Raw genomic sequence first — 27,864 nt, 5'->3', positions numbered from 1 at the left:
CCAACGCACACAACAGCAAACTACTCTTCAACGTGGTCAAAGAGTTCACCAAACCTGCACACAACGGAACCAGACCCCAGCAGACCCTACTCAAATGGACCTCCCTCACCAATGATACCTTCAGAAGAGCATCCAGTTCAGAGCCCCCTCGGATCCCTGTCCCCACCATCTGTTCAACAGAGCCAGCACCTCCATTGCACCCGAACACTGCCACACAATTAAATGCTCCATCAAATCCGTCACCATCCCTGAAGACTGAAAACACGCCGAGATCAACCCCCTACTGAAGAAACCATCTGCCGACCCAACGGACCTCAAGAACTACAGACCCATCTCCCTGCTCCCCTCCCCAGCACAAAGTCATTGAGAAGGCCATCAACACCCAACTCTCTGGGTTCATCCAATCAAACAACATCTTGGACCTCTCCTAATCTGGATTCAAAAGCAACAACAGTACCGAGACCGCTCTCCTCGCTGCCACAGACGACATCCACATCCTCCTCAACAGAGGCAAGATCACAGCCCTCATCCTCCTGGATCTCTCAGCCGCTTTTGACCCTGTCTCTCATGACACCCTCTGCGCTAGACTTCATGACGCTGGCATCAGCGACAAAGTCCTCGACTGGATCGGCTACTTCCTTACCGGCCGAACACAGAGAGTCAGACTTCCACATTTCCCCTCAGAACCCACAGAAATTAGTCGCAGAGTGCCACAGGGCACCTACCCGAGCCCCACCCTTTTCAATATCTACATGGCCCCACTTGAAACCATCATCAGAAACCACAGACTCAACATTGTCTCCTACGCCGACGACACCAAGCTGATACTCCCCCTCTCAGACGAACCCACAGCCGCCAAGAACAACTTCCGCAGCCGAATGAAGGCAGTAGACACATGGATGAAGGACAGCTGCCTCAAGCTCAACTCAGACAAGACCAAAGTCCTCATCCTGGGCCCCCCCCTCTCTGTCTGGGATGACTCCTGGTGGCCCACAGCGCTCGGAACCCCCCCACACCCACGGACCATGCACGAAACCTCAGCATCATCCTGGACTCCCTGCTCTCAATGAACCACCAGATCAATGCCCTCTCATCCTCCTGCTTACACACGCTCCACCTGCTCCGAAAGATCTTCAAGTGGATCCCCACCAAGGCAAAGAAAACAGTCACCCACGCACTCGTCAGCAGCAGACTCAACTACAGCAATGCACTGTACGCGGGCACCACAAAAAAAACTCCCAAAAAAGCTGCAAAACATCCAAAACGCCTCCACCAGACTCATCCTGAACATCTCTCGCTGCAGCCATATCACCATCCACCTGAGAGACCTCCACTGGCTCCCGGTCAACAAAAGGATCACCCACAAGTTCCTCATGCACGACTACGAAGCCCTCTACAACGTGAGTCCCCCATGCCTCAACAACCTCAACCACTGCCTCTTCTTCCGCACCACCACCAGACATCTCTGCTCCGCCCATCAGGGCCTGTCCACTATCCCATGGATCCGCAGGACCACCGCTGTAGGAAGATCCTTCTCCTACCTTACTGCAAGGACCTGGAACTCCCTTCCTCTGCATCTCAGGCAATCACCATCTCTGCCCCAATTCAGGAAGGAACTCAAGACCTGGCTCTGCTACTGAACAGCAGATTCCCCACCCCCCTCCCACAGTGCCTTGAGACCCTGGCAGGTGAGTAGCCAAGCTCTACAAAACCCTGACTGATTGATTGATTGGTTGATTGATTGATTGATTGAAGTGGAAGTAGCAGTAAACTGAGCATACAGGTCCTGCAATGGCAGGCCTGAGACAGGTTTGAAAGGCTACTTCTGTGGATGGCACAATCAGTGCTGCAAGCCAATAGTAGCATTTAACTTACAAGCATTATTTACAAGTCTGCCAGAGCAGTATCCGGACAGAATACCACTCTGGTGGATCTGGAGTGGCCTTGTGTTCCCTAGGATACTGTGTGCAGGAAGCATCGGAACATATTTATAATTATTTCATGCAACACAATGCTGCATGACAACTTGTTGCAGTGCGTGAAAGGGAGAGGGCAGGAACATGCCATATCTATCAAGATACGGCGCATTCCTGCTCCCTGCCTGTGCTGGCGCACAAACTGTTGATTAGCTCCAATGCAGGCACTATTGCACCACGGTGCAAGGGTGCCAGCGCTGCAGACAGGATTGCCTTTGTGCAGGAAGGCACACCTTCCTGCACAAAAACAATCTATTGAGGCTTTTCTAAATGTGCTTCATACTGCAACACACGTAGAAAGAGGGAAAAAAAGGAGGAGGAACAAAGATCATTCTTCTCGGTATGCCTCCCCTGAGAAGTCGTAGCATTTTGACGCATTCCCAGGTTTACCAGTGTTAGTAAATCTGGTAATGCACCAAAATCTATGGGTGGATGCATGGGAACACCTTCACCCCACCCATGGAACGTCTCCCTGGGGCAGAGTAACGCAAGGCAGTGACTTGCGCTCCCTTGCGTTACTACAGATTTACAAAGCCACTCAGGGTCACGCATGGCGGCCTTGCGTGGCTTGGTAAATATCATTCTAGGTTTTGAGTCACCCTTGCAGTACCTTGTGTGGTGCATGAGCGATGCAAAACTTTGATAAATATGCCCCATTGTCTCTATTTTTACCAGGTGTGGGTCTACATATGGTAAGGTTACCTCAGAAGTCGGGCTGCCAGCATAAACAGAGCTGTCCACCACCTGACCTCTGCATAACAACAAATGGAATATGTAATGCTCCCCTGCCGCATAACAAGGCCTGCCCTCACTCCCAAAACTCTTCTGACCCCCACTCCCCACTGCACATTGCCCAGTCAACTCAGATTTGCCATCAACTCAGAGCAGATTAGGTGGTAAAATCTATAGATGTGGACCTAGTAATTCTGGATATGCCTAATTATTTACATTCCAGGGACTTCAACTTGTGATGTCCCAGTATCTCCTCCTCCTCCAAACCATGGGCATCTCATGATGGGGCCCGTGATCTCTTTTCTAATCCGCAGTCAGCAAGTGATCCTTTTGCTCCTGAATCAGCTACAGTTGTAGTCTAAAGAAGCATCCAACTGCAAGCAAGTTAATCATGGTGAGCTCAGTGCAATGACCCCTCTAGGTGCTGATAGGGCTCCTTTCCCTTTCCGAGTTTCTTTGTGTTTTTGGTACAATTCTCGATAAAGTGTTTAGCAGAACTACACTATAAACAACGGTGCCCTGCTCTGTATTTAAAGGGAGGACTAACTCATTGGATCAGAAGGCTGTTGTGCAAGATATGCAAAACCCCTCAAAAAAGGGTTTTAAAATAATCGTGCGATGAACCGGATGCCACTGAAGCTGATGAAGAAGTGGGGAGGTGGGGAGGCTCCAGAGAAGTGTAGTGCAGTTAAGTAGATGCCAGGTTTTGATACTAGTGAGATATATGCCCCTATGTGAGATAGTGATCTTACTTTTAAGTTAAGTTTCAAAGTTAACCTCATTTGAAAACTACATATGTATTTTAAGAGACGTCACAATTTTTCAGAATTAACACTTGTATATTCATGTTAACCTCTTGTTAAATCCTTTTCTCAAAAGTGAATAATTGTAAATTTATGCTGATTGCGTACTTTGAGTAAAGATGCGAGTGCGGAAATTGTAGTCGAAAAATAAGATGCTTCTTTTGAGGCTAACTTTGACATGTTAATCTGGCTTTGCACTTATTTCCTACTCCTCTGTAGTTCATTTGGAAATTCAAAAATGTATTAGATTATAAAATAGGCAGATAAGCAGGGGTTTCATTAAATCATGGATGGATAGCCAAGTCATAGTGAGCAGAAGGAATATATTTTTCTATGGAGGAAATGAACGGACCAGGACCAGAGTAAAAGCAAGGTAAGGTGTTGGATTGTTTTGGTTTGAAAGCATAGCAAAATATTGTTACAAACAAATTGAGAGAGATATTAAAATGAATTTGTGAATACAGAATGTTAATGTAGGCCAGATTTGCAAGACTGAGCTGTGTGAGTGGTAAAACAATCTAACACGTTTAAGTTAGATTGGTTGAAATGTGTAGGAACATAACTAAAGGTCAGGGGATTGTTGGTAAACGTGATCAGACTGGATGTTTAAGAAAAATACATTTTGTGCCAGAAAAAACAGAAAGGGTTGTGTGTTATAGTACTCTGTGCTTAATGCATTCTGTGAATAAATAAGACTTCAGAGAGAGAGAAAGAGGAATACATTTTGGGAACACTGCTAGAACACAACTCAAGAGTGATATTTTAGGTAATGCTTATTTAATTAAAATTACAAGAGAATCCATATTTTGTGCAAGATAGGCAGACAGGGATTGTTCAAGGTAATAGTATTTAAAAAAAATTAATATTGTGTACTCTGATTGGGCTATTCGCGAGAGAAAACTGACTTTCGACACATTGACAAGCCAGGATTGGTTGAGGCCAAACAACTGGTGAAAGTACCATTTAGGAACACTGATCAAATCGCATTTGTGAAAGAAACATATATTTCAAGTGGGGGTTTTGAACAGAGGAAACAAGCTGAGTTAGACTCCTTTAAGTGGCGACAACTGAAATGACCGAATTGATTTAATTCAGTTTGCAAGAGAATTTGTTTTTACAGATAAGCAATATCGGGTTGTGTGGGGGAACCTGAATGGTGAGTTACAGATATTTAGAATAACGATTAAACTGAATTTTGGGGAGGGAGTTTTCAGTAGTTGGCCAAGCTATGCTTTTTTGAGGCAGCCTGAAATAATTTTAGCAACACTGATTTAATTGCATTTGCGACAAAACTTTACCCACAAGCACGGGATACGTTAGAGCAGGGGTCTTCAAAGTGTGGGGCGCGACCCCCAGGGGGGCCGTGAAGTGATGGAAAGGGGGTCGCGCATTCCTGGTCACACTTCTGCGAGGCACGACAAGGGATTCAGCCCCCCTCCTCCCCCGTAGTGTGTCTCTGCTCGAGCTGCTGTGGGCTCCGCTGGGCTGTCTGCAGTCTTATCTCCTGAGTTTTTCACAGGTCGTTAAGGACCATTTGCAGATTTAAAAGGTAACGAAAATCCCTGCGATTCACACCACCTGCAGTGGAGCAGTGCAAAAATGGCGTGGTGCCCGCAAAGAGCACCTTGTCACACTACGTCACAAAAAGTCAAAGGTCTTGTGTTGAGTTTAGGCACATCTTATTAGCACTCTCCAGCACAGTGTCGGGGCTTCAGGAAAAGAGGGGTCGAATAAAGAGAGGATGTGGTCCGTCGGCTGGACGGCCGACTTTGGCGCTGGAAACCAGGGTTCGAGCCTCGGGGTCGTGTCCACATCCTGTGATTCTGGGCAAATCACTTAACCTCCCCGTGCCTGAATATGTTATGTAAATACGGTGCTCATGTGAGCTCCAATACCTTCGGGTCGAGTTCGCGCTATATAAAAGATGCAAAAATAAAAAATTAACCTCACTGGTCCGCTGCAATTAAACCCCCTCTACGCTGATTTACGACTGCAGTGCATGTGGACAACGAGCCTGCCTTTAAATACCCCCGCCCAGCCAGTTGCTCCCTCCTGATAGACAATACACTACATAATTGCTTTATTATCACGCACCCACGCAGAGGTGACGCTAAACCTGAATCAAGGCAGTAGCTAGAACACTAAAACACCCCCACTTGAACCATACCTCTACAACAGGCACACAGAGTGAACAAACCTGACCTTTACCCTTTCATCCTCCTTCCATCCATTTATCAATCCTTTTACCCTTCCATCTATTCATCCATCAATCCCTTCACCTTTCCGTCCATCCAGCATCCATCCATTCACCCTTTCATACACCCTTTCACATGTACTCTCTGTCCATTCAGCATGCGTTCACTCATTCATCCGTTTATCTCTCAATCTTTTAAATCTTTCATCCCTACACGCGCTAATACCCTTACAGGTGACCTTCGAGCTATACAAACACCAATAACATACTTTTCTCCCTTACACCTATCCGTTGTTTCACTTTTTCACTCCATCCTTTTACTCTATTCTTTCAGTCTTCCATCCATTCATTCCTACACCCGTCTATCCTATTTTTCACCTTTACTGTTTCACCGTTCTTCCTTTCATCCTTCCTTTTTTTCTCCTGTTCATTCTTTAATTTCTAAATATGTTTTGTCTCATGCTTTTTTCTTTGTTATATTTCTCTCATGCATACTTTTTCTGTTTGTCCCTCTCCGCGTGTTGTCCCCTTTGTTCATCATGACATGATTTTCTTTCCTCATTTTCCTTTGCCTATGGCCTCTTGGTGTTCCCGATCCATTATTTATTAACGTTTTGTCTGCAGATGGAAGATGCCACAAATAACTAATTTACCGTTTTATTGGGATCAAGTTCACCAACCCACCGGTCTTATGGCAGCCCCCACTACGATACTGACCTGTGTTGCTTCACCTCTCTCTCTTTGGCAGCCCTCAATGCAAATTCGTTAAATTTAAAGACTTATTTTCCTGTGCCAGTCATCTGGGCACAGTTGTGTTCATAATGTCACTCGAAGAAGTGAACATTTAGAGCCAAAGCTTACATAAGGATTCAGTTCAATATTCAATAAAGCCCAGCTTTACTACGCAAAATGGCAGAAGCTGGTGCAAACCTCAGTCTCAATTTTTGAGAGCTAAAGTGTATTTATGATGAACCCTGACCTCTATGCAGTACCTACAATGATTTGTGTCTTGAAGAGATGATTGCTAATGCTTGTACATTGAGTTTCTCTTTGGAGGCCCATCATCAAACCCGAATGCCAAGTTGAACCAGGTGCAAAGGATGGTCTAAGCAATATTTTGAGTATGGACCCTACATGTGGTGTGTGATTTATGAAACTGCACATGTCATAAGTAGATTACCTTTCTGTGGTTGTCTTCATGTAGGAATCTTCAAGGTTGTATCTTTAGTGCAAATCCTACATTCCATAATGCTGTGTCATCTTTACTATTCCACAAGGCTCTAAGTGGCACAAAGCAGAATCAGTTAGCACCCGCACTGCAGATGATATCAGGCTGCAAAGCTCTGTAACTCGAGTGCTGTGCAATCTTCTATCCTTCGTGCAAAGGAGCACTGCAATTTTTCATGCGGCGTTCCCAAAAAAGATGCAGCCTACTGCTATGGTATATGGGGCCTACAACATGCTTGTGCTGCTCCTGGAAACTTGGGAGGAGTCTTGAAACTGATCAGGGTAAGCATTTAGCCCAAGCACTGGTGGCAGTGTTACCCCCCACCCTTAACATGACTACAGTGTTAGGTGCCATATGCTCAGATTTTTATCATATTGCCATTGTTCATCAGAGACTAGAGACTTTGTGATTAGAGGAGCAATTATCTGCATATTATTTATTTATATTTGGCCACTTCTAAAGCGCTATATCCAGGTAGGTACCTCAGCGCTCATTCTTCAAAGACCATTTCTGCAAATCACTAACCAGTCATAAAATCACAGGAGCCTTGTGGTGGAAAAGCCAGGTGTTTAGTAGCTCTCTAGTCTACATCCCAGCAACGAGTATTCTCTTCTTAGATTAAGTGTAAGCCAGTTCTAGAGCATTGCTGCAGCCACTGAAAAACATCTTTCCCCATAAAGTTCTCTGAAACTTGGGAACCATAAATAACCAAGCTTTTTCTTGGGGTGCAGAACCTAGATTTGTGGGTAAGAGGGTTATGTCTACGGCCATATAATGCTTTATGAACTAAGCATATGTATTTAATGTTAACCCTCTGAAAACTCTGAAGCCAATGATGTTTATTTAGGCACTTTGAGAAGGACGTGCGTTTTTTAATATTTAGTATGAGTCACGTTGTGGCATTTTGTACTAATTACAGTTTATTCGAGGCTTTTGTAGGATCCCCAGATATACAGCATTACTGTAATCAAACCTCACAGTCACAAAAACCTTGAAAATCTGTATTCTTTGCTGGATGTTGAACAGAAACCTAACCTGTTTTAGTATACCTAATTGTAAAAAAAAGTTCTTAGTCATTCAGCAAATCTATTTATACAATGGTAGGTCAAAATTAAATCTGATTTCAAGATTCTTTATCAAATGTACAGGGGGGACTCTGATCTAAAGAGACGACTCCCATGCTATTCACAGAGGAAGTGGTCCCAACATTTCTACCTGGTTTCCCTACTATTCCTATTGTCCAAATCTTGTCTCATTTTTTGTAAACACTGAACCAAAATGGTACGGTAGCTCAGTGAGTTGAGTGCGCATTGCTGAGAGGTGTGTGACCTGTAAATTGCTGGATAAAAGCAAGAAAACGTAATTCAGAGTTTCATCCATCTAAAGTTGTTAAAGGCAGTGGCATTTTAAATGGATAACACTATTAATTTTTTATTAAAATATTCTATGTAAAAGTGCAGAAAAATTAGCAGATTGTTATACTGCCTTGTGATAATGAGAAAGGAATGTCTTTGTATGATGATATATGCATATGTATGTCCTTCCGAGCATGCACCTGACGTATCGACATGGCAGAGTTAAAAGCAAATTGTAAAATTGTAAGATGATAGTTTCTGACTAGAGAGGGGGGTCCTTTCACCTAAAAACCTTTGATGGGGGGTCTCGGCATCAAAAAGTTTGAAGACCACTGCGTTAGAGGAACACAAATCTAGAACAACGATAGTGAGACCTAATGTCCTCTGCAGTGCTCTAGGGGTGGAGGAAGGCATGAGACTGGAGGGAGGTGGGGTGCACAAACAGTTACTGCTACATTTCTGTATTGTATGTGCTGTCATATGGCCAACAAACATAAGTGATATTTCCACTACCAGTACAACCAAAACCAAATCGAGTACTGAAATATTGCTAGTGATGGAACTTTATTTTTCTTTTTTTTTTTTTTTAACCAGAGATAAGAGCGTACAATCAAATACATTATAAAGACACAGACATAAGAACAGAGGAGCATACTTTTGAGAATAGAAACATTACATCGGCCATAAATTTTAGATATGGTTAACTGATAAAAGTTTGGGTATAAATGGTCAGCATAAATGTACAAATAAATATAATAGCCCCGTGTTTCATATCTAATGTCGGAACTTTATTTTTCATTGAATTCCTTTACCATAGCAATTGCATCAGATAGGGAACGGAAACCAACTGAAAAACACATGAGGTTCATCATAGTCTGATGCAAGTCAACAGGTACAGCCTCAGAAAGGTGGTAAAAGTGCTGAACTTCATGAGAAAGTATTCAGCACTAGTGCGTAACGGGAAAGGATCATTTCTCTGAGTCTAGGGCCAGATGTACAAAGCAGTTTCAGGGCCAAAGGCTTTCTGTCCTTCCCACAATGATTTTCGATGCTTGATGTTATCATTTCTTATGGATTGCCTGTTTACCATGTCAACTTAAGTACTTTGAGGGTGATTACGATGGCGGATGGACTCGAGTCCACCAGCCATCGTAGCGGTCCCGCACCACGTATTATGATGCACCGTGACGGTTAACATTGAAGTGGGTGCTGCTGGCTACAGCACCCGCTGCAATACTAAAACAACATGTTGTGCATTTTCCTGCACTATGTGGTACCATGGGTACCCCCTCGGTGCACCACCACCTCCCCCCAACACAAGGGGGGCCCGCAACGGGTCACCAAAATCAATCCCCAACAGCCTTTCAATGGCAGTTTACCCGCCACGGAAAGGCCGGCTGTGGCCAGCATTGTAATTTGGCGAAAAGTGTCTGCTAGGCACCACCACCATTTCACAGATGCTGACTGCTCTGCCAGGCAATCAGTACGATTGCCTGTGGCAGAAGCACGGTGGGCAGTCTTTGCGACCGCTGCGGTCTGAAAGCGATTTCCCCCACCATTGTAATTTTGCGGGGGAGAAATTGCTGTCCGATGGCGAAGGGCCCACCACCGCATGGCTGGTGGTGGCGGGCCTTCCGCCATCGTAATCAGGCCCTTTGTTTTGATTTTTCCCAACACAGTGCTCAGGGCACCATGTTGGGTAATGGCTGCTGCAACAGAAATTTTTCTGATATGGCCAGCCAAACAGAACATGACAGATCATCTACATCTGGGTTCAAGAATCAGTAATGCTTCATGGGAGAAAAAGATCCCTTGTCCCAAGGTGAGCTTATATTTACTGGACTGGAATGCAAATCCTCTGTGGACTTGATGGTGGAGATATCTCTAACTATTGAACCTCTTCATGGCCAAATTGGAGCACTTTTTCAATGCTAAATTTGCAAACACCACTAAACAGATTTACGCCATGCAAAGTCACTTCCTCGCGTAAAGTTGTATTTACATGCCAAGTTTGGTGTAATTTCTCTCAGCGTTTTTCTGCAGCAAGGAGCAAATAATCCTATGGAAGTTAACATGGAAAATTCACTTTTGGAATGTCACTTTTGGGACTCTCTATTGTCACTGTGTGTTCTCCCTATTTTCAGCCACCTGTTTGATTTCTCTGCACAAAACGCAACATGAATATTCAAAAGGGAATGCATTTGTTTAATGGGATGTTTAGTGCAAATTCATCAAAAGGCGCCAAAGTTAAAAGAGAAACAAAAACATGTCTTTTCAATGGAAACTCTGACCTAACCATTACTACAGAAGAGCTATCATCTTCTCTGTAAGATATTATATGTGTGCGTATATATTTATTGGCATTTATGTAGTACAGATGTATCTGGGAAGCATAAAGCGCTGTATAAGAGAGTGGAAAATGATGTAAAAGTGTACTGAAAAGAACTATATTATAGATTTGTGAGGGTAGTCGATGGTGTGCTTCTAAACACTGGGATCACATGCATCAAAGCTATTTGCGATCGCAAACGGCGCGAATCGCAAAAATCGGCCGTTTGCGATCGCAAAAATAGCTTTTGCGATGCATGAAACAACTTGCCACTCGCAATTTAAGAAATCGCAAATTATTGTGATTTCTTAAATAGCGATTGCATTTAAGGAATCCCTAATTGAGATTCCTTAAATGCAATGCATTACAGTTTAAAAAATAGCAATTACGCTATTAGCGTGAGCAAATTACCATGAGGCTGGACCTCATGGTAATTTGCGAAAACTTAGAAAAATGCACTTATTTGCATTTTTCTAAGTTTCATGTTGCCCACACACATGCCCTTAGAGCATGTGTGTATGCAACATTGGTGCAGAGTGAACATACATGGGTGCAATAGGGTGTCCTTTGGACACCCTTGCACCATCGAAATTGCGGGAGCAATTTGCGAGTGCCTACTGGTACTCGCAAATTGCTCCCGCAATCTCTAATTCATTCCTATGGGCCTGGAGGCCCATAGGAATGAATGGGAAGACATTCCTTAATTGCGACTCGCAATTTGCTAGTCGCAATTAAGGAATTTGTGGGAATCGCTATTTCTTTAGCGATTCCTACATGCATTGGGTTTTGCTATTCCTTAATTGCGATTCCTTAATAATCGCTATTAAGGAATCGCAAAACCCTATGATGATGCATGTGCCTGTAAGAGTCAGAATAGTTGTGTTAATAACAATGGTAAATGCGATAGAGTCCTATTGTAGGGCCAGGTTGACTTTAGCTCACAAGGTTGGACTGGGAAAATAAAATTGGCCCGGACACCCAAAAAAAATGTGTTTGTAAATTGGGGCATGTTTGAACTTGTAAAGTCACACTGTTAAGTCTTTTGCAAGGTATTGAACCAGCGTAAGTGGTAGAATAATTTCAAGTTTACCTTCCACTTTACTACTTACTCACCGATCCCTCTAACTGCACTGGGACCCTACAGTTAGATGAATTTCAGCATTGCCCTCACCAAAGCTGCGAATGGTCCTCTGATGGATCTTTCTTCACTGATCGGAGCGGTGGGAATTAGGATGTCCAAAACACGAACGTTAGTCACCAAATGAAGAATAATTGGTGACTAACTCACAAATTTGAAATAAGGTTCAAATACACTGATCTCATGCCCATACTATAAAAATGTGGCCCAGGCGGAGCTGGTGTAGTTGCTCTACGCGGAGCTCCACGAAGTTGGACAAAAACTCCATGGAGCTCCACGCCTTCAACCCCTCCTTAATAAATATTTTTAAAATAAAAATTAAGGTAAAATTTAAACACACTTACCTTTATCGCGGTGTCTCCGAACTGCCCTCCTCCTCACCGTGGTCTCTTCTGGAAACTGAAACTCCTACGTCAGACGTACGTCGTGGTTAGGACTGCACGCGCATGTGCAGTCCCACCATGACGTATGTCTAACATAGGGGATTCTACAGGAGAGAGCACAGCGAGGAGGAGGAGGGCAGCCCGGAGACGCCGCAATAAAGGTAAGTGTGATTTTTACCTTAATTTGTATTTTTATTTTAAAAATATTTATGGGGAGAGGCGGGGAGTGTCCGGGGCTGAACTCCGCTGCGCTGCATAGTCGGAGTTTTGCATAAACTTCGTGTTGTCAGCGGAATGTGGAGTATGCAAAAATCCACAAGCTCCGCTAGCGAAGCGGAGTTATCTGCCCACGCTTAGTGCCCCGCCAGCACCCCCAGAAGTGGCCAAATCCGACTGGGGTGCCTTCTGCTGGCTCGTCAGTGGCGGGGTGGGCTGACTGCCGTGGCCCATGTTGCCTCTGCAGCTGCCTGCCTGTTGTGCCGCTCCGGAATGCGGAGCATCTTTCCTGTCTTAACTGTCTCTCAGAGGCTCCTGAAGGTGGGGATATCCCCAGTTTCTTCTTCCCCTCTCCGTCCACCCCCGTGAGACCCGGCCATGAGTGCGGTAGCCGCCGCGGCCGGGTGCAGAGGTGACCACGTGTGTGGCCAGTGCTGTGGCTGCTGAGGAAGCAGCTTCCTGATGGCAGATCAGACCCGACCGAGGATGAATTGGGAGCGGCAGTGAGCCCGGAGGCTCCCAATGGCCCAATGCACGGCTAAAGCTGGAGGCCAAGCATCCCCTGCATCCAACCCAGAGGGACCCGCTGTGGACTGGGAGGGAGAGATGGCCCTCCCCCGACGGTGTTGCAGCTGAAGGCAGGGTGGTTGCCAGGGCCTGGGGGCTCCATCACCCTACATGGGGTGCCAGGCTTAAAGAAGGGCCCGCCTTGGTGCAGGAGAGTTCTCCCTACAGATCCTCTATCGACCGGCACTGGAGTGTAATCCAGCAGGTACTCTCTTCGCCTCTCTTCCTGCGCACCACGTAGCCCTCTGGGGCTCCATATGCACCCCAGGGGCCTTGCTCCTCTCACAATCTGCATGACAGAGGGGGTCACTTGCCTTACGAGGTCTTGGTGGTCCCAAGGGCCCTATATAAAATGGCTGTGAACTGTTCTTGCGCCCCATCCCTGCTGGTGCCCATTGGATCTGCGGGCTGGTGGCTGCCTTACAATTGGCGGGGGTCGGCCGGTGGGCTGACTGCAGGTGACTCCCGGGTGGCCCTGGGGAGTTAGGCTTGGATGTCTCTTTCATCTCCCCTCTCCCCATTGTTACCGTACTGTTAGGCTCCCTGGCTCCTTGACCATTGGCTGTTGGAAGTACCCACTGCAGACACCCGCCCAAACTAAAATGGATCAATATACAGGCCCCCACCTGATCCTCAGAATAATGCTGAGGCTCCAGTGGTGGCCCCCACACAGCAGGCCGCGCATGACCTAGGAACGATTCTCCAGGCCATCAGGGACTCAAGAGGGGCTGTGGAGGCAAAGGTCGACGATCTCTGGGTGGATCTCAGCTTGCTGGCCCAAGATCTGCGCAATGTTGTAGACAGAACGATGTAAGTGGAGGCGCTGGTCTACTCAGTTGAAGAGGAACTTACTTCCCTGAAGCACCAGGTCTCCAAGCTCACCTCCTCTGTACAGACTCTGACCTAGAGGGCAGAAGACAACAAAAACAGATCAAGGCGTAACAACCTCCGCTTATCGGCCTGCCCTAATCTTTGGAGCCTCAGGGCCTGGTGGGGGCGCTGGAGGACAGGTTTAAATCTTGAGTCCCGGAGGTAAGATGTTGGATTTGTTTGTCATTGAAAGGACTCACCGATCTCTGGTGCCGAAGCCCCGCTACCCCTCGTGGCCCCTCCCATGCCTGCGATCCTGTGACTACTTAATTTAAAGGACCGGAACGTGATTCTGCGTGAGACCACACTCAATCTGAACTACGCTTTTCCAACTTGAAATTCCTCATTTTCCCTGACTATATGAAAGCGGTGCATCAACAACACTGCTCCTTTGATGAAGTGAACCAAAAACTCCCCACCTTAAATATTCATTATATGCTCCTTTTCCCAGCCCACGTCAAAGTCATTTTTCAATCCTCAACCTTCTTCTTCGACAGTCCTGAGCGGGCATGGGAGTGGGCAACGGAGCAACGACTGCTGAGGTGGCCATCTTCTGAACTGCATTGATCCGGTGACATGGTGGGGCGCTCCCAGACACCTCGGCGGTGGTGAAGAGACAACTGCTCCCTCTCCAAACGGTCCAAGATTATGCGACGGGAAATGGCTGGGTCTCTGACCCAACCTTGAGAAACAATCACTTAACTTCCATAACACTGGCTCCAGATGAGACTTCGTCCAACACTCTCTTGATTTTCCACTCACTTACCACTGATCCAGGCCCTTCCTCGCAGTCATCTACACCTCCCTGACTATGATGCTGTCCTCTTTCTTGCTTGCAGTGTTCCCTGACGTGGCTCGGGATTGGAGGTTGCCGTATCATTGACAAGTGTCTTCAGATCCATAGTAATAGCCCATAGTGTCCCCCGTCACTGGCTGTTCTACCTAATGGGTTGCACCGTACATTGTCCAGAGTTGATACTAATCTGGGGATCCCCTGTCCTCTCCTCTCCCCTCCCCCCTCTCTCTTCTCCCCATTGACCCTCACCTTGCTGGTTGTCCCCTTTTTTTGTAATGTTGACATTTGCTGTCAGGAACATTATCCTTGCTCAGTGGGCGCCTACCTGCTACTGACATTCCCCCTAGTGTTTTTTGTTGAGGGTAGTTTGTTCATGGGCGACAGATGCTTCTTGGGGTGAAGTGTGGGGTGGGGATTTGGTCAGTAGAGGCCTGGCATGGCTCATGGGTGGAGGGGAGTGCGCCGGGTCATGCGGGGAGGGTACAGGTGAGTGGTCACGAGGAATGGGGGGGCCATGCAGGGAGGGGTTAAATAATAATATATATATTTTGTAAACATACCTTTCCCAGGTCCCGCGTCTTCACTGCTGGGTTTGCTCCTGCTTTCCTGCCTCCGCAGGAACATGAAGCAGGCAGCCTCCTGCAATGGCAGTGTTGTGATTGGCTGGGACACCGACCGCACAGGCGTCTATCGGGAGCCCATTTTCTCCATGTAGGCTGCATACAGCCTACATTGAGAAAATGGAGAGTGTGCATGACTGGTTTGGTCGGCCCCAGGTTTGGTGTCCATCGCCTCTGGCCGGGGATCGCCAGTCCTATTCTAGATACCATACCATTGCTGCCCATCCCGGATTCCTTGACTAGGGAGCTTGACCAAGCCCTCACTGTCAAGGACATACATTTGCAATGAAAGACAATAGAACTGTTAGGCCGCATATTTAGATTCATTAGTTTTTAACCAAACGTGAATAATAAAACATCATTTTCATGAGTAATCTAGATATGAAAATCTATTATTAAGTGTTTCAACTATATAGCTATGTATTTTCTCCTTTTTTAGCTTTTTCAAGCACGCTTGTACGGTGCTGTTACTTCACTTGTTCCTATTATTGTATTACTTCAAGTATTTTGTGCAATGTGCACATTCACGTTTTCCTGTCTAAATCGATAAAGTATCATGTAATGTGGTTTCGAAATATTTGCTCTATCAGTATAGAAGCCTGTATGGGCTTGAGCTTGCTGCAGGCAATGTTTGTTTTTTAATATCGGGGAAATTAACAGTAAAAACAGGCCCAGCAGGCCATAAAACAGTCCCACAAGCAGCCGCAAACACTTGTCACACACTGACCTGTTAGATCAGCCGCTCTAGTAATGCCTGATTGCCCTATAGGCCAGTCTAACCCTGCTAGCTCAGAAGCCCTCCAAACAAGGTTCATGACACAAGCATCTTTACATATCTTTCCTTTACTGGATGAAGCTTGTCTCAGCTCTTCTGCCTAGTGACCCTTCTGCGCTACTGTACAGGTGCTCGAAACTAGTTTGTCTCAGGAATGCAAGCCTGTCAGAATCAATTTTTCCATAGCTAACATTATAAAGCGAAAACAACACGCTTGGCACTTAGGTGTCACTTTCAACTAGAGTCAAGGTTATGTCAAGGTCGATGTTTCATGCTCAGACACCCAAAACTGAAAGAAACAAATGCACTCAGTTCATGGAAAGGTTAATCTTTCTGTAGAATGCCATTAGAAAATAAATTATTATAAAATATTAAAATATCATAGAATAAAGAGAGTTCCATTTCATGTATATCATGCATGGTTGTAGGCTGTAACATCACATTTGATGCATAACAGAAGCATGTGGGGCTTTCGGTCATTGCAGGTTCAAGACTGACAGTGTGCTTTCTAACTCCTTTTGTTAAGTGGTTGTTTTTGTTATTTAGTTGCTAATAACTGGTTTGAATCTTTTGAATCTTTTGCAAGACAACACTTTCCAATAAGTGGCATATTATCTGGACAAAAATTAACACTTTTGGGAGTTTATATGGACACAATATTGTTACATTTACAGAGGTTTTTTCCATGTGAAAGCTTTAAAAAAGGGAATGAGTTAATTCTGACTAGCAATAATATTGACTTGCACTAGAACTGGAGAACAAGAGATATACAGGTGGGAAAATAAGGCTCCTCTAGGAAAGAATAGGAGAGGATGTGGGGTAAGGCCAGAGCTGCTCACTTTGGACCTGGGGACCCAGGTTTGAGTCTCGGCGTCAGCTCAACATCCTGTGATTCTGGACAAATCACTTAGGCCTTAATTATGATGCCGGTTGGACGAGCATCTCAACATCCTGTGATTCTGGACAAATCACTTAGGCCTTAATTATGATGCTGGTTGGACGAGCATCTCAACATCTTGTGATTCTGGACAAATCACTTAGGCCCTAATTATGATGCCGGTTGGACGAGCATCCGAACGACACTGTAGCCGAAATGGGACCGCCCGCCAAGGAGGTGGAGGTCCAGCTTCCACTATTATGATGTGACCACCTTCACTGCGGTCGGAAAGTGTATATTTTCTATTGAAACTTGGCTGTGGGTTGCAGCACCAGCCTCAATAGAAAATATAAACATCCCTGCACCATGTGGCAAGAATCATCTGGTGCCTGCCACACAGTGCAGAGATGTTTGTGCCTCCAGACCGCGTAGCGGAGGGCCAGGGGGCCCTCCTAGGGGTCCTCAAAGGTACTTTCCACCTGCTATTTCATGGACGGTGGACCGCCATGAAAGGGCAGATGGAAAGCGACATCATAACCCCGACGGCGGAGATGAGGCTAGCTCCCTTGTCATTTTGAGATTACTATTCCGCCCGCTGCCCCAGAGCCCGCCGGAGGCGGAGCAGAATTCCCCCATGGGTTTCCCTCCGACCGCCAGTATCATAACACAGCTGTCCGATGGCAACCTATGATGTCGAGCGGTAAGCCTTCGACGAGCTGTCAGATGGCTTTCCGCTCGACGTCATAATCAGGCCCTTAATCTCCCTGTGCTTTCCAAAAAATGAATATGTCCTTGTGTAGCGTAACTGGTGCTCATGTAAAGCGCTCCAATACCTTCCGGTCGAGTTTGCGCTATATAAAACTGCAACAAAAAAATATTAATAATAATCACTATGCACTTGAAATAGCGAATAAAAAGTAGAGAGCAAAAAGGAGAGAGTCACAGAGAGAGCACGACTGGGAAAGAGAGGAAGAGATGGTGCGTATGCCCTCACATGCACTTCAGTGTGAAGGGTAAAAATCAGCAAGTGAGCCATGTCAAGTCTGAAAAAAAACAAAAAACGTGCACAAAGGACTCGATAAAGACCCAGAGAACGTGGCATACAATACTGATTAATTTAGCCACTAATTAGGCAAACAGAACACGAGAATGCAAACCAGGCAATTTAAAATAATGTCCAAAAACCACAATCAGAGCTCGTGCGTTAGACTGTAGCTGCACCATCTGCATGCAGTTAACATTTGGAGTACGAAGCAGTACACTGACAGCATGTTTTTAACGAGTTGGAAGTGCTGGGTGGTCTGGTAAGACAGCCTGGTCTAGCTCATGCTCCTTGAGCCCACTATCTCCTGCTGCAGTTTAAAAAGGGATGAGCTGCGCACAGTCCCAAAATATTTGCGCTGGAGCAGAGCGACCACACATTTCACACAGACACTTACAGCTCTGCTTTTTGTACAGGTGACGTAGAACATAAGTTTTCTAATACGATGCAGGAGATGACTAAAGGGATTGAATTCCCTTTCTAGCTTTCACTATTTAATAAACATCCTGTCTCTTTCCTAAGCCTGGTCTTTTTGCTCAGCGTAACATGGTTTTTATCTGTGGGCCAACATATTTTTTATCCAACCTCAAAACTGATATGTGTGCCAGAAGAATACCAGGAATTAGCAATGACTCCACATTTGTAGAGCTCTGGTACCCCAGAGCTAATTTTGCACATTAGCTCCTTTCTATTTCTCGTGCGCTATGTGAATGGGAATGTACATTTTTAACCACATCGCAGTTTTAATGGTATTTATTATGTTGTATATTGCACCGTCCTCTTTTTATAATTGTGAAGATTTTAATTAATCATACAATAAAGTATTTGACAAGTAACTCTACATTTCATCAGATGGCAAATGTTCATTTGCTGGAACCATCGTGTCTTTCGCAACAGTACTTCACTATCACGATAAAATAATATGGAAACCCATGGGAGGCATAGGATCAAAAGCTGATAAAAGAAGAAAACAGGCAAAATATTAACAATAAAAACCATACTAATGATTTAGACAAGACATATGTCTGCTGGGAATCAGGTTGAGAGATATGGCATTAAAGATGAAAGGATGGCAGGAGTGTCGTCCTCCTTAGAAGCAGGTCCCTTGTAATCCATGCAAAGCAGACTTCTCCTTTCCTTGGTCTCAGACGCTTACTGACCATGCTGCGGAGGCACCACGCTTGCACTAACCATATTGTGTAAAATCAGGTGGTGCTGATTCAGACCCTCCCATTTACTCCTAACCTTGGGTGTGCATTACAGGAGTTGAGGTCTCACTTTAATATCACCTAAGGGCAGTGGTGTAACGAAAATTGAGGGGACCCCCTGCAAGGTACATGGAGTGTCCCCCGCTCTGAATTGAACCAGAAGCTCTCGGGCCAAAGTACTCTGCTGAGGGGGCCCCATGCAGCTCAGGGAGCCTGCACCACAGGCCTGCGCGGGCCAGTGCTACACCACTGCCTGTGGATGTGTAAAGCACGACAACCACCCAGAAGAGTAACCTGGCCCTAAGGCTCACTGTTAGATTCGAGGTGCGTGGCTCTAAAGGGTCTTGAGGGTTTCGTGAGAAGCGAGGGGACTGCCAATCAAATAAGACTTAGCAGGTAGGATGGTCAAGTGTTTGGCATCAGGTACTGAGAATGCCGACCCCCAGACCAATTCAAGATGTGGCAAGGAACCGTCAGAAGACCAGTAGACATAGAGCAGCAGGAAGGACGATCGAAGAGTGGGAAGGAAGACAGGGTGAGATAATGGTTTGATAGTATATTGGACTTTGCTTGTTATAGGCCTGATGAAAGAGACACATAGCTTTAAACAAAGGACATAGGGAGCCAGGAATCAGGCATGGACGTAATTTAGGGGTCGCCAGATGCGACCCCTGACTTGTCCCTTGCGACCCCTGGCACTGTCTTTGTGACCCCTGGCCTCCGTAGTGGCAAAATCAGTGCCAGGAACACAGTGGCAGCTCGTCTTTATGGACGTGGGTTGGGACTCCTCTCTTTATCTTCTCTCAATCTTTGTATTACACTAATGGTGAATAATGTTCTATTATTCAGCATTAGTGTAAAAGAATGGAATGCAACTAGCTGGAATATGACCTTCCTGGCAGCTGAAGGAAGTAAAAAAATATTTTAAATGTGTGTTGTGTGTGTGTGTTTATGGGTGAGTGTATGTTGATGTGGGAGAGAGTGTGTAAGTTAGAATATGTGTGTATGTGTAAGCCTGTGTGTGTGAGTGAAATTGAAAGTCAAATAATGTGTAAAGTCACTTCTGTTGAAGGAATTTATGAAAGCAGTAATACAGAGAATTACACAAGATAGGATTCTTGCCTAGACCAATGTTTGAAACGAAGCAAATGGGAGAAATGGCACAATTTCTATCGACATATTGATGGCGTACTGAGCTATCTGGGCAAAGAAAGATTGTGGTTGAAGTAAATGCAAAAATTCCGATGTCCACTTGGATGATTGCTTACCGACCACAGAAACTTTGGTTTTATTAGTGTTCATTCTAAGGGAATTGATACTCAACCAAGGGGCAATCACCTGAATACAGATTTGAACATTAGAGCATGCTGAAGGGGCATTGTCCCTGAGCTAGATAATCAGCTGGGTAGCATCTCTGTAGTCATAAGACTGTACCCAAACAACCAGATGAGGTGAGCCAAGGGCAAAACATATATATATTAAACAGCACAGGTCCAAGCGATGAGTTTTGTGGCACCCCACATACCAGGTGGTTTTATTCAGATTAATAGGGGCATTCAGCTGAAGCAAATCCACCCTGAATCCTTTGGAACCTCCAAAAAGGGAAAAAAAGTATTGCATAAATTACTCCCTGAGATTAATCAATAGTTTTGCCATTTCAACAACATTGTTCATCCTCCTTGTCATTCTTGCAGTTCTGGTGCAGGTTTAACATTTAGCTCTACAATAACCAAAGGGTCAAATATAATGTCACAATATAAAATTCACATTGTTGCAAAAGTAAACCACTGTCAATACCATTTCCTTGTGTGTAACATTATTTTGTTTATTTCACCTTAACCAGGCAACTGAAACTTTACAAGCTACGGAACTCTGCTCTGCCATGTTTACATATGTCTCTCCTATGTGAACCTTGTACATGCCTCACTCCCATACAATTAATTCATATTTGAACATTCACTTATCTTGATTAGTGAGTGACTACATTATCTAAGGTTTGATCTTCCTTCATCAGAATCTTGGTGAGAACAACTGATCCATACTGAGCATTTCCCATTTCCATTCAATTGTCATATCCCTTGCCATCAGAGAGCTCCCACCACAAGAAGCTCATTCCAAGGGAATACCACTACTGAAGGGTCCCCAAGGTTGCACTTGGAATCTTCCTAAGTCAGGGCCCACTGGTGTGACTGCTGCTTCCCGGCTCTCACTAATATTCTGTAGGGTTTTAACACTTTATATAAATTCAGAGGGCCCATTTTGTGGTGATTGATGCAACACAGGAATAGTCTGTAGTTGTTCTTGTTGATTCTGTAATCTCATCAGTGGGTAAAAAACAAGTCTCATGAGATTATGGGTTCTCATGACACTAGCAGTTGTCTTGTGGTTGGCATTGTGTATATTAACTACACTTCTCTACAAGACAATGACTTCCTTCATGTGTATGTGGAAAATTAGGAACTTGCAAGGGCTCCGCGTTATACCTCTGATGAGCTCAGGAAGACTAAGCTCACATGTGAATCCTTAACCATCTCTGTGTCATCCTCGGGGTTTTCATCAACCAGAGTTTGCATCAGAGGTGTTCTTCATCAGTCATAGATTGTCTGAGAACCAGCAGTGGGCGTGAAAATATTCCTTTTCTTTCATGAGAAATCTGCAGCAACCACTGCTGTGTTCATTCTGCTTTTTGCTCAAAACATGTAAGAAAGAAAACAGCAATCTGTTAGTCTGGTACATCGCTTGCACAAAGTAGCTCTACTTCACTTACATGTAGCTTGCTTTTTTATTACCATGTAAAGAGTTGCAAATTGGGGACTTGAAACTACTACTTTCTTTCAGAAAACCCTTAGGAATGCTTAGGAATGGAACAATGGACCCAAGTGTCAGTGTCAGTTTTCTGTGGGTTGCTTGATTAGTGATCCATAGACTTGCATAGAAAATTCATCTACATGATTTCAGTTTAGTCAGCAATATTTCAGAGAAAGTAGCACTAATCCTCAAAATGGGCCACAAACATGCACAATAAAATGATCTCATTCTTAAAACCCAGTAGGATACAGAGTTTGAGGGCGGAGGAACACTAAGTTATCATAAAAGTTCTACTTTCTCTTACTGCACCAGCAGGAGCACTCGTGCACATCCAGCATTTGGATGAATGACTTCTGGACTGATGAAAGATACAATCCTAGTGACAAGTGGCCATGTTTCCCTCTCTATCTTCCCATTTCCCATTCGCCCATTCATGTACATGCCTCTATCATGCACTTACCATGTGGAGAGATTCAGCCTGGAAAGGATGAGAAGGCTGACCATTGCTCCTGCATGGGTCAAGGACATTACTGGTACACGTCACTGCGTGGAAATGAAAGGATAGAAGGACAAGCTTAAGAAAAATGTCCTGCCAGAGTGAAATGGTCCCACAATATGTGATGGAGGCCGACGAGGCCAAGTCCTTAGTAAAGATGCAACAAGACAATAAAGGGCTTCAAAGAAAGATCACTCAATTTGTGACTGCTCGAGCCCAAGAAATTGATCGATTGCAATTACAGTTAACTCCAGCTGTGCTCCGGTGTTATGTCCAACATCGCTTTAGCGTCCAGTACATAATTTGCTTACTGTTATGCAAGAGTCTCAGCCTACAATATAATCACCCTTGATTCAGTCTCCCAGAATTCAAGTTGCAACCCTGGCTACAATACTGTTAGAACATCTTGAATGGTTCTCAGAAGATCCCCATATGCTTTCTATATTTATCAACCAATGTCAGTTATATTTTCTTTGCAAGCAAGGTTTATTCCCCATTCAGGTGCCAAAGTGAAATGTTGTGTTGTCCTATTTGTGTGGAAGAGTGAATTCTTGGCCTATATAATTTGTCCAATAAGTAGAACTATTACTCATCAATTAATGGATGAAGTGAAGAAACTATTTGGGAAACATGCATTCGTTCAGTGAGTTGATAATGAACTCTGAAGTTTAAAGTAGAAGAATCAAGACTAAACAACATACCAAATGTCTTTTAATCACTTGTTTGCTAAAGGTGGGTTGCCGGAGACAGAAAATGGTAACCAGAGACACGAAGGGTGTTCCTTTTCAACATGGGGCTTAAGAGTGATTTCAAGGACCTCTTAGACAACCGGTGGATCACCAGACTCTTGTGCTGACTTGATTGATCTATTAGCACAGTTGAACCATCACCTAAAGGAACAAGAAGAAGAGAAAAGAAAAGAAAAAGTGAGACTAAAATGATTATGATCAGAGAGAAAAAGTGTGATAGCAACGAAGGAAACAACAGCTCAGAATCTTTGCAAATATGGAGTGTATATAGTCTGCTCACAAAAAAGGAGCGATAGGAAAGTCTCAGACCCTTTGCATGGATTACATAAAAGGAGAGGATTTTATGGAAGAATCTCCCTTGGAATAGCTGGGAAAAGAGATGGCCTGTACGTGAAAGGGACCACAACCCTGACTGTGTCTTTGATGGTTTCCCGAGATGCAGGTTATGTAACTAGATGGTGACTTGTTTGGGGATGATCTGTCATTTGTGAGTCTCCAGTTACTACCTATTAAATAAGTGTGGCAGTCGAAGTGATTGTGGAGTCATCACGTTTTGTTCATTAATGTGATCATATGATACTTTATTTGTGGGAATGGTGATAAGTGACATTTATGGATTTTCTTAGCTTTTTCATTTGCATTTTACTTGATGTTGATTGCACATTTTGATTAGCAAACCAATTACAGCATGGCATGCTGGTTTTGGCCCTTTTGCAATAATACCTAGTACTGCTGTTATGTGTTTGGGGTTTTTCATCATATTGATGAACAACATTGAATGACCTTTTTTCTTGACTATTAGTCTGTTTGTAGGGTCAGTCTCAGAGGCCCATAGTGGCATTACACTCCGAAATAGGTTCCATCCTCTATACACAACACTCTATTCATGATGAGCTCACGGGTCACCATACACAGTTATATCAGTCAACTGCAGGCACAGGTCCAGAGCCCTAAGACCCCTTCTTTGCCAACATGACACTGCCCTGCATCACCGTGGACCAGAAAACAGAGCTGGATGTCCCTCTTACACTGGTAGAAATCAAAAATGCAATCACAGCTTTGGCCACTGGCAAGTCCCCCAGACCAGACGGTCTACAGGCAGAACTGTTTAAGGCTTATGCATCCCAACTGGCTCCACACTTGCTAACAATGTACGAAGAAGCCCTCTCCATTGGCAGTCTCTCTGCCTCCCACAGAGAGGCAATGGTCACTTCCTTACCGAAACCCAACAAAGGTCCTCTACTTGTCGTATCCTACAGGCCACTAGCACTGCTAAATATCGATTATAAGGTGCTGGTGAAAATACTTGTGGACCGACTAGCACCTCTGGTTCCTTCTTTGGTTCATCCAGATCAAGACGGGTTTGTCCCCCCTCTCAACACTTCCCTGAATTTGCACCATTTGTTTAGAGTCATGTCTTATGCTGACATGCATATCCTTGTGTTGGATGCCTTGTTTTAGACCTTGAAAAGGCCTTTAACTCTTAGGAGTGGGGATATCTCTTTACCGTGCTGTCCCGATATGATGGTGACCACCGTTTCATCCACTTAGTTCATCTGTTTTACACCAACCCCCTAATTAGGGTCAAGCGGAGCCTCTTCTTTCGGATGTCATTACCATATACAGGGGGACGAGGCAGGGCTGTCTGCTGTCACCACTATTGTTTTCGCTGACAATTGAACCCCTGGCACTGGCAACACAATACTGGGGGGCACAATCGGGCTTCCCTCTGGGGGGATGGGATGCACGCAATATCAATATATGCTGCTGTACATTCAGGACACGCACAAAATGCATGACATGATTGCTTTGACTCTGGCCCATTTTGCAACCATCTGCTGACTGCGAGTCATTTGGACGAAATATTGCCTATTCCCCGTTCTCCCTGATGTGCCCGATCCATGCTTTGTCCTCGGTGGGACGCAGTTGGACTGACAGCAATGCACATTCAGATACTTGGGAGTGTGGGTTTACCACTCTCTGACTGATATTTCTGAAGTCAATAACATCATTGCTTGCCCAGATGGCCTTTGGCGCACACTGTCTCTGGCGGTAGCAAACAGGGTGGCGTTGCTGAAAATGGTTGGTTTTACCCCACCTTTTGTATTTCTTTACTAATCTTCCTATACACATCCCTGGTGTATCATTTCATGCATTTGAGCAACAGATTCGCAAATTCATCTGGAACAAGTCAAGGTGTAGGGTGGCAGTGGCAAAACTCTGCCCACCCACAGACAAGAAGGACTAGGACTAGCTGCCCCACATTTCGAGCACTATTACCTTGCTGCCCAAGTCCAATGGATGGCTCAGTGGCTAGCGGCTTTACATCTGTCAGACACAGCCACATCCTCCCCTAGCTGGAGCTTGCACGCTATTCTCTGCCTATTTACCCCTTGCACAAGAGCCCAGGTGCCTGGCTCGCTATTGCTGGTGGTTGAATTTAGTTGTTTTGGCAGATGCCTACGTGTCACTAACCATATGACCCCTTAAGCACCAGCGTTGGCTCTCCTAGGTACGCCTAGGCTGGGGGTACACATAGACAGCTGAGCTTGCACCATGGCATGCAGTGAACGTACACACACTAGGGGACCTGTTCAGGGATGGTGCATTGGCAATATTTGAGGTGCTAATGTTGAAGGAATGATACCTCCAGGGCAATTTTTGCTTCACAATGCATTACTTCCATGCTGGGATTTCATGTGATCACCGAACTGCCCATGCATCTCAGGATTTAATACCTACACGTGATGGGTGGGGAGCAGGCACTGCATATGCTGGTTCGCTGATTCACTCTACTCCCACATTGCTCCTCACCTCCTCCCTTTGCATCACTGTTGGGAGGATTTTGCGAGCCCTTGTAATGAGAAGGAATGGGCTGCATTATTGGAGAGCCCACGACATGTGCCACGCAACGCCTGATTTAAGCTTATTCAGCTCTACATTGTACATGGGTCTTATCTCACACCTGTAAACATCAACTTGTTGTATCACAGGAAGGATTCAGCTTACCCATGCTGTTCCCATTTGGATGCTGATTTACTGCACATGCTTTGGTTCTGATCCCGCTTACATACATGCTGGACCAACATCACCTCAAGATTGTCTGCCTACACTGAATGCCCTGACCTGCATAAATGGGAGGTAGGTCACTTGGGATTGTTTCATAGGAGAAAGAAGCATAGGGTTACCTCCTGCTTCTTAGAGTTGGGCTTCATAGTGCCCAAGCGTCTTATTACCTGTAGATGGAACGCTCTAGAGTCCCCACTGGTCAAAGCTTGGGAGCATTCAATGCTCAACTGGAGCAAGCCAAAAGCATAGCCCTGCATAGGGAACACACACTTGGGATGAGGAAATACCCCATTGTTACTTACTGGGACACCATATTATCTTATTTGCAGTCTAATCACTCTTCCACGATTGGCAGCAGCTCTGGCAATGTGGAAGAGGCACCAGATGACTAGACAACTAATGTGGACTGATGTTGCTTACTGCATTTATAATGACACCCCTCACACACACTCTTTTTCTCTGGGGTGCAGGGTGGTGACTAATTCAGAAAACACAGCAGTTCAAGGAGGAGGGTTCAAGGGACAAATTTAAAGACCACTAAGGATTGAATCCCCTATAGAACATATTATAAACCAAAACATCCTAGGGTCTAATCACAAGTCAATAGTAAATGTGAGCCAAACTTCGCAATAGAGAAAGTGTGTGAAAACAAAAATATAAGTATGCTAGAGGGGTTAACTAAGGGTAGATCCCTTTAAGGACGTAATCCCTCACTCACCAATGGTGACATGCTTCATCAGAGGGACTCTCCTCCCAAAGGAAAAACCTAGTTCCTTTGAGGGCTACAACCCCCTCACTGTGAGGGAGGAGCTCAGGGATGTTTTAATGGGGTGTATTGGGTGTCCTAAACCCACCTATGACGAGTCTAATGTGTGAGTGAGGACGCAGCGCAAATAATAATAAGGTGTGAGTGAATATTAAAACTGACTACTGAGCAGAAAAACAATTTTAATCTATATCTGCCTAGTGTCAGGATTAAAAAAGCAGTACGCAAACGGCATGGATATAAGCCGCTCAAGTGTAATGACAAATGGTCGACATGTTTCAGCCATATCAGGCCTTCATCAGGACCTACGCAAAAATTGCTGCTGCTCAAGAAACGTGAGAAAATAAATGATTATAACTTCAAAGGATATTAAGAACCAAACTCTGGTCTCTCAGTGAATGAATTTCTTCATACCCGCTGCCGGCAGCAGGCTCTCTCTGCCAAGAAGTACCGACGGACAGAGCGGTGCTCCCTTCCTGAGCGGTTGCCAGGCGTAGGTGAGGTCTCATACCCAGCAGTAGCGGGTATGAAGAAATTCATTCACTGAGAGACCAGAGTTTGGTTCTTAATATCCTTTGAAGTTATAATCATTTATTTTCTCACGTTTCTTGAGCAGCAGCAATTTTTGCGTAGGTCCTGATGAAAGCCTGATATGGCTGAAACATGTCGACCATTTGTCATTTCACTTGAGCGGCTTATATCCATGCCGTTTGCGTACTGCTTTTTTAATCCTGACACTAGGCAGATATAGATTAAAATTGTTTTTCTGCTCAGTAGTCAGTTTTAATATTCACTCACACCTTATTATTATTTGCGCTGCGTCCTCACTCACACATTAGACTCGTCATAGGTGGGTTTAGGACACCC

General features: G+C 44.9%; 1 long non-coding RNA gene across 6 annotated transcripts in view; it reads right to left on the bottom strand.

The window, feature by feature from the left end:
• LOC146865949 (uncharacterized) overlaps positions 1 to 27,864 on the bottom strand; it is a 218,988-nt gene that overhangs the window by 78,514 nt on the left and 112,610 nt on the right. For 3 of the 6 annotated variants that reach the window (XR_014976731.1, XR_014976730.1, XR_014976729.1), the window contains 3 exons: positions 23,115 to 23,303; positions 22,378 to 22,460; positions 20,904 to 21,798 (listed from right to left, as the gene is read on the bottom strand). This is a non-coding gene — a long non-coding RNA (uncharacterized LOC146865949). Of the gene's footprint in view, positions 1 to 20,903; positions 21,799 to 22,377; positions 22,461 to 23,114; positions 23,304 to 27,864 lie in introns of those variants that run through there. The other 3 variants (XR_014976734.1, XR_014976732.1, XR_014976733.1) reach the window with 3 other exon arrangements.

The sequence above is a fragment of the Triturus cristatus genome, chromosome 2_1 (genome assembly GCF_964204655.1).
Source record: "Triturus cristatus chromosome 2_1, aTriCri1.1, whole genome shotgun sequence".
In the NCBI taxonomy this organism is placed as follows: domain Eukaryota; kingdom Metazoa; phylum Chordata; class Amphibia; order Caudata; family Salamandridae; genus Triturus; species Triturus cristatus.
This window is presented reverse-complemented; position numbering and strand designations above follow the sequence as displayed.